The following is an 8,489-nucleotide window of genomic DNA, read 5'->3' as shown; positions in this document are numbered from 1 at the left end:
CACCAACAGCTAACATGGCGCTAGCTAGCAACATGTCCTTTGGCAGCAAAAGAATAAAACTGTGTGTGCGCGTGTTTGCGTGTGCGTGAGTGTGTGCGTGTGTGCGTGAAGGGAATTTAGGCAGGAAGAGGTAAGAAAAATGAGAAGACAGGAGAAGCTGAAAAGTATAACTTTGGGTTATGCTACTCAGAAATATTACTTGTACAGGTTTTTTTTTTTTTTTTTACAAACTTCTCTACAAAACCAAATTGTTGTGGTCAATTTAAATAAATAATTTGATATTTGTGTAGATGGCTCCCAGTACAAAAGGGGGCTAATAAATATATTACTAAACACAGACAGACAAATACATAGATACTTTATTTTTACTTAAAAAATAGCTTTGATGTAGTTAAGCTTTTTTTCGTCATTTTATTGTAGCTTAGCTTGCTACATTTCTCTGGTGGGTAGCTCCAGTGTAGTGAAGCGTCATTTAATGTAGAATAACTTGTAGATGAGCTCACTACATTTTCCAAGTAGCTTGCCCAACACTGGATTCTATACGATACAATACAATACTTTGTCTACGCAAAGTTATTCTCCTGTTCTGCTGACTTTGTCTAATAATTAAAGGGATGATAAAGGGTTTTTTTGAAGTGGGGTTGTATGGGGTACTTATCCATAGTTACCTACCGTAGATGGCGATTAACGCCCCCAGCTCAGAGAAGCAGAAGGAGTACTTGTGTAGGAAGCTAAACAATGTCCTGCTGTGAACAGGGTTAGGGTTAGTCACACCATAACACAAATTTACCGACTGAGGCAGTGACAGATTAGCAACTCCCATGTTCTCCGAGGTAAAATTACTGAGTTTGCTAATGGCGTTTGGTTTGTATGGAGAAAGTCACATTTGGCTTTTATAATGGCCATTTCCTTTCGGAAAAAGCTGTGTGACGGCAGGTTAAAGCAGTGAAAATATTCTAAATATATCATACACCGAAATTGATTGACTTTGTAGGTGGCTAAAATACATTTTGCTGTTGGTTCTACAAACTGGGAGCATGCTGACTGCCATGTACCATAGGTAATACATTTGCTTTTTATAATTAGCTCATACAATCCCACTTTAAATATCCCACATTCTCCCTTTAATGAGCAAAATACAAGAAAATGGTGGGACCGCCTGTGTCAGAGAGGATTTATGGCTGCATGTAATATCTTTTTTTTTTTTTTTTTAACATTTTGTAGCCTTTGTTCTAATTTCTATCAACAGTGAAACATTTGGATCTGTAAACTAACTATCCTCTAGAAATGTAACTAGAAAATGACCAACCAGCTCAGTATTTCCAAGTTTCAACCTAAATACTTTATTTGAAACCTAATCCTGTGCTTTCACACCCACAGCGATAAATTCCTGTACACTGGTTGCACCCTTTGTCTCTGCACACAGTCGTGATAATTCTGATTATTTAGGCCACCTGCAAGGATAAGACCGTAATTTGAGGCTTTGGGATGAGACAAGCAGCTTGAGCATTCAATATCCCCCTGGACCATCTGCTTTGACAGCTCCCTGACACTGGATCAAGTCAAGGCCCTCCCTAGTTAGCCTGTGATGGCACTGCAACCTCATGCATGCATGGAGGAGGAAGTCGGGAAGTGGGAGTGCGTGGGCAGCAGGATAGAACATTTTTCAGATAACATATTTGACTTTCTTTGATCTGACTTGTAGGGGGGACTTTGTATTGTACTAGCTTCTTAGAGCTCAGTATCACAAAAGTTTCAGTTTGTTTGAACTTGTTTTTTTACTGGATACTGGCTGCAGACATTACATTTATCTTTTTAATTTTAAAGGTGTGTGTTTTTAATTAAAATCCCTCAGGTAATTTTTTCGGTAATTAATTCACTCCTGCCCCTGTGGTTGTGTTTTTTTTCTCGTCCTTTTACCCCAGCAAACACTCCTAAGAGTCACCTGTCAAAGCACTTGCAATGACATGTGTCTATTTGGTATATTAAGTATAAATGTAACTTTATTTTACAAGATTGTAATAATTTCATGATAATTTCCTGAAAGTCCTGGAAAAATAACAGTGTAATCTTGTTCTGCACTAATAAATGACTTCTCTAGGTTATGCTACACTCTTAGAAATAAAGATGCCCGGAACCCTTTTATATTCTCAGAGTTTTATCTAGAACCCACAAAGGGGGCTCTACTGAGAGCATTTTTATATTCCAAGGGTTTTATCCAGAACATACTCTGGGGGTTCTACAGAGCACCTTTATGTATTCCAAGGGTTTTATCTAGAACCCACCAAGGGGGTTCTACTGAGAGCATTTCTATATTCCCAGGTTTTTTTTTTTATCTAGAACACATTCAGGGGTTTCTACTGAGAACCTTTCCATACTATAAGGGTGTTATCAAGAATCCACCATCCTTTTATGTTCTCAGAGTTTTATCTAGAACCCACCAAGGGGGTTCTACTGAGAGCATTTCTATATTCCCAGGTTTTTTTTTTTTTATCTAGAACACATTCAGGGGTTTCTACTGAGAACCTTTCCATACTATAAGGGTGTTATCAAGAATCCACCATCCTTTTATGTTCTCAGAGTTTTATCTAGAACCCACCAAGGGGGTTCTACTGAGAGCATTTCTATATTCCCAGGTTTTTTTTTTTATCTAGAACACATTCAGGGGTTTCTACTGAGAACCTTTCCATACTATAAGGGTGTTATCAAGAATCCACCATCCTTTTATGTTTTCAGAGTTTTATCTAGAACCCACCAAGGGGGCTCTACTGAGAGCATTTTTATATTCCAAGGGTTTTATCCAGAACATACTCTGGGGGTTCTACAGAGCACCTTTATGTATTCCAAGGGTTTTATCTAGAACCCACCAAGGGGGTTCTACTGAGAGCATTTCTATATTCCCAGGTTTTTTTTTTTATCTAGAACACATTCAGGGGTTTCTACTGAGAACCTTTCCATACTATAAGGGTGTTATCAAGAATCCACCATCCTTTTATGTTCTCAGAGTTTTATCTAGAACCCACCAAGGGGGTTCTACTGAGAGCATTTCTATATTCCCAGGTTTTTTTTTTTTTATCTAGAACACATTCAGGGGTTTCTACTGAGAACCTTTCCATACTATAAGGGTGTTATCAAGAATCCACCATCCTTTTATGTTCTCAGAGTTTTATCTAGAACCCACCAAGGGGGTTCTACTGAGAGCATTTCTATATTCCCAGGTTTTTTTTTTTATCTAGAACACATTCAGGGGTTTCTACTGAGAACCTTTCCATACTATAAGGGTGTTATCAAGAATCCACCATCCTTTTATGTTCTCAGAGTTTTATCTAGAACCCACCAAGGGGGTTCTACTGAGAGCATTTCTATATTCCCAGGTTTTTTTTTTTTTATCTAGAACACATTCAGGGGTTTCTACTGAGAACCTTTCCATACTATAAGGGTGTTATCAAGAATCCACCATCCTTTTATGTTCTCAGAGTTTTATCTAGAACCCACCAAGGGGGTTCTACTGAGAGCATTTCTATATTCCCAGGTTTTTTTTTTTATCTAGAACACATTCAGGGGTTTCTACTGAGAACCTTTCCATACTATAAGGGTGTTATCAAGAATCCACCATCCTTTTATGTTTTCAGAGTTTTATCTAGAACCCACCAAGGGGGCTCTACTGAGAGCATTTTTATATTCCAAGGGTTTTATCCAGAACATACTCTGGGGGTTCTACAGAGCACCTTTATGTATTCCAAGGGTTTTATCTAGAACCCACCAAGGGGGTTCTACTGAGAGCATTTCTATATTCCCAGGTTTTTTTTTTTATCTAGAACACATTCAGGGGTTTCTACTGAGAACCTTTCCATACTATAAGGGTGTTATCAAGAATCCACCATCCTTTTATGTTCTCAGAGTTTTATCTAGAACCCACCAAGGGGGTTCTACTGAGAGCATTTCTATATTCCCAGGTTTTTTTTTTATCTAGAACACATTCAGGGGTTTCTACTGAGAACCTTTCCATACTATAAGGGTGTTATCAAGAATCCACCATCCTTTTATGTTTTCAGAGTTTTATCTAGAACCCACCAAGGGGGTTCTACTGAGAGCATTTTTATATTCCCAGGTTTTTTTTTTTATCTAGAACACATTCAGGGGTTTCTACTGAGAACCTTTCCATACTATAAGGGTGTTATCAAGAATCCACCATCCTTTTATGTTTTCAGAGTTTTATCTAGAACCCACCAAGGGGGCTCTACTGAGAGCATTTTTATATTCCAAGGGTTTTATCCAGAACATACTCTGGGGGTTCTACAGAGCACCTTTATGTATTCCAAGGGTTTTATCTAGAACCCACAAAGGGGGTTCTACTGAGATCATTTTTATATTCCAAGGTTTTTTTTTATCTAGAACACATTCAGGGGTTTCTACTGAGAACCTTTCCATACTGTAAGGGTGTTATCAAGAATCCACCATCCTTTTATGTTCTCAGAGTTTTATCTAGAACCCATGTACTGAGAGCCCCTTTATATTATCACACATGACAAAAGAAAGAACCCTTTCATCAGAATAGGATTCTTTGGATGAAAAGGGTTCTTAATGGAGCCCTTTTCGTCCCTTTTACAAAGAGTTTCTTCAAAAAAAGGGTTCTTCAGAAGCAAATGGTTTTGGGTACAACCTCAGCCCTTCAGGAGGAACTCTACTAGAACCCTTTTTTCTCAGAGTGTGTTTGACACGGTCAGTATTTTTCCCTAATTCATACCAAATACAGAGTTTAAAACACATGTGAAGGATACCTAATGGAAATCATTTGAAAATTTAACCCGTAAAATAAAGTATTACTGCTGTAAAACACAAAATGTGATTAAATGAGAACAGAATAACAAGTCATCTCAAATATCAAGTCATTTTTGTCCCATTATTTTAAAATTCTACAAACATTTCCTGAACTTTTCTCCCCAAGTTTCTGTTAGTTTGTGACTCTGGTAGAGAAGAAATGGAGGGAGAAAATGAAGAAGAAAGACAGACGAGATTAATAAAGGAGGTGAAAATAGAGCTAAAAATCCATTAATTATTGGGACAAGTTCTACCACATATGTTTGAGAGTAAACATGTCAGGTTTCCATGACTGAGAGAGACACCCCTCAGGCCAGTCAGACACAAATGATATCATGACTGCAGGTTTCACTGTAATCGGCCTGCTGCTGGTGTGTGATGGTTTTAAAGTTTAGTTCCCCCTTCAGGCCAGTAAGTGTACTGTTTGTGAGTGCCACAACACAGAGACACAATGCATCATCCTCTATAAACTTCTTTTTAAAGTATAAGAAGTGGTGAAATTAGTACTCTGATCCTTTAGTACATGTACCATTACTACAGTGTGAAAATACTCGTTTCATCGTATCTTAAGTCAAAGTTTTGCTTTAAGTCTACTACTTCTTCTAAGTTTTTAACTGATTTTGAAACTGTCTGATTTTTTTTACTGATGTCTCTGTATGACCGTCCGTGAGAGTGTGTCATTCTTAATGTCTGCTACAGGCTTGGATTTCCCTTGAAATCAGATGAAACCAGCCTGTGTTATTTCCCAGACAAAGTTACAGTGAGGAGTATGTGAGCCAGTTAAAAAGAGGGACATTTTTCTTTAGGTAGTTTTATTTTTGACATTATTTTTCATGGTTTCGGCAGTGGAGACACTAATGCGTCTGTCCACATGCTCATCCAAAATCAACACAATGTGAAAATTCCTACGCCCTTAGAAATAAGGGTTTTGAAAGGGTTCTTCCCGGAGGCCTGACTTCAACTGAGAACCATTTGCTTGTGAAGAATCCTTTTATGAATAAAAAGTTTCTCATGGGTTCTTTGTAAGACTGAGAGTTCCATTAAGAACCCCTTTCATTCAAAGAACCTTTTAATAGGAGAAAGAATTCTTAAAGGGTTGTTGAGATCCTTGAAGAACACTTTCCTCAAGTAATCCGTGTATCAAAAAATAAATGGGTTCCCCGCAGGACCCTCTCTTTGGGTTCCAGATAAAACCTTTGGAATATAAAAGAGGTCTTGATAGAACCCCTTGGTTGGGTTCCAAATGAAAACCTTGGAATATAAAATGGTTCTCTATTGAACCCTCTGGGTGGGTTCCAGATATAAGCCTTGGAATGTAAAGGGTTCTTGCTTGAACCCCATGGTTGGGTCCTAGGTAAAACCCTTGGAATATGTAAGGGTTCTTGTTAGAACCCCCTTGTTGGGTTCCAGATAAAACCCTTGGTATATAAAGGAGTTCTCCATGCAAATACATGTTCTAGATAAAAAAATAAAAGGGGGGTTCTGTGTAGAACTCTCTGGATGGTTTCTAGGTAAAACCCTTTAAATATGAAAGGGTTCTCACTAGAACCCCATGGGTGGGGTTTTGATAAAACCCTTGGAATATACAAAGGGTTTTAAGGTAGAAACTCCTGGGTAGGTTCTTGTCAGCACGCTTAGAGGATGGAAAGGTGGAACCATTGCACCTTAGAAGGGTTCTCTGTAGAACCTCTCACTGAGGGTTCCGGCTGAAACCTTTCATAGATGATTCTAGTTATAACCCTTCATGTTGAGTTCTAGGTTCCAGGTGGAACCTTCAGTTAGCTCTGCTCAGAAACAGTTGGTAGGGTGACTTTTACTTTTATACTTTGATTACATTTCAGAGTTTGTACTTTTTCACTTTTACTTGAGTAAATAGGTTCAATCAGTACATCTACTTTTATCAGAGGTAGGAAGTAGCAAAAAATGTAAATACTCAAGTACAAATTAGAATTTTTCCACTGAAGCACAGTACTTGAGTAAATGCACTTAATTATAACACGAGTAATAGGTTGAAAGAGTGTTTCTTTTTATTTTTTATTTTTTATTTTTTTTGTTCAGGGCTATTTTTGGTGAATATTTAAACATATGTGTCTGCAGTTTGTTCTGTGACAGAATAAAAACCAAGTCGTGAAAAATGACTAGGATTTGGAGGAAGTAAGGAAAGCAAGAGGAAGAGGTGGGAAAGAGTTGGTTTGGGTTCTTCAGTCTTTTTTTTCATCTTCCCAGTTTCACCGTTTTACTTGTTGATAACTCCCTGAAACCAGATCTCATCAAATTGTGTGCAGCGGCTCTACTGTAAATTAAACAAAGCCCACACTGTGTAAAGCACTGAAATGGTACATTACAACGAAGTCTCTGGGTTCAGACGTGGTTACAAATTAAACCCTATATGTTGTAGGAACAAAGACGGCAGTAAAATACATTCAGAGGATCCCTGGGTCAAAGTGATGACGGCATTTCTTATCTTAAGTGCTGTAAATCATGAAACATACAGTATTTCTACATGCCTGCATGCCAACAGTCTCTTTAATTCTCTTGCCTTCAACAGGTCTTTACGCAGATATTTCATGCAGCTTATTTGTCCTTTCAACACTGTTGTCCTAGCTGAGTTTACAGATCCATTTATCCACACATCTTAGAAGACCTCTTACTAACCCACTCATTTTTTTTTTTTTTGTTTGCTTAGATTTCCTTTGCTCTGCGTCAGTAAGTGTTGAATTACCACTTGGTTATTTTTACCCGTGCTAGCGGTGGTAATGTCAGTCTCTGTGGACTGAAAAGCCACAATAACTGTATGATGGATTGTCATGAAGGTCATTCAAAACACCAAAAGGATGAATCCTAATAAATTTGGATGTCCAGTTTTTCATCCTGCGCCATCATCAGGTCAAAGTTTTGTCTGTACCTTGTGAATGCCTGCAAAAAAAGACATTCCCACTGTGTTTGGGGTACATTTTGAGTTGGCATAATGTCAAGGCTTGCTGCGGTTCAACGTAGACGAGGCTAGCACATAGCTGATAACAGGAAAAACAGGAAAAGAAAAAAAGTTGACCCGAAGAGCTGCTTAGTGGAGAGCCTGCTCAACTGATGTCCAAAGGGTCAATTGAGTTGTGGCAGTCCTTCTTGTGAGTTTTATTAAAAAATTGCATGTGACAGCCTCACAGTCGCCCCAGTCTTGTCCTTCTGTTTATCTCCTTTGTTCGTGGAAGTTGGTGGGTGGAGCTGAGACCTCATCAGCAGTGTCACACACCTGAGCAGGCTGGACTCAGGAAGCTGTGAAACAGACCTGCAAGATCCTCTTACTCTTTCCCTTGGCCTGCAAACTGATACAATCATTTGTTTGTATTTTGTGTCCCACACTCATACACACACATCACACACATCACACACATCACACCACTCTCACACAAATGCACATTGACCTACTATTGTAATGTTTACTTTATTTATTTGCTTTAAACTAAAATTTACTTCTTTCACTTGCTAGTATTTTTTTTTATTGGAAAAGCACATCACACTGATGTTTTTCATGCATATCAGAAAATGACATTTTGACCTTGAAACATAATAATATACTACCAGCCTGCCAAAGACGTTTACAGTACAGTGTTTTACATAATGGGCAGGTTTTTACTCAGCAGATTTTTGTATCTTCTCTTCTATGTACT

This window comes from Lutjanus erythropterus, chromosome 11 (genome assembly GCF_056507025.1).
Source record: "Lutjanus erythropterus isolate fLutEry1 chromosome 11, fLutEry1.hap2, whole genome shotgun sequence".
NCBI lineage: Eukaryota > Metazoa > Chordata > Actinopteri > Lutjaniformes > Lutjanidae > Lutjanus > Lutjanus erythropterus.
Note: the sequence above shows the minus strand (reverse complement) of the source record.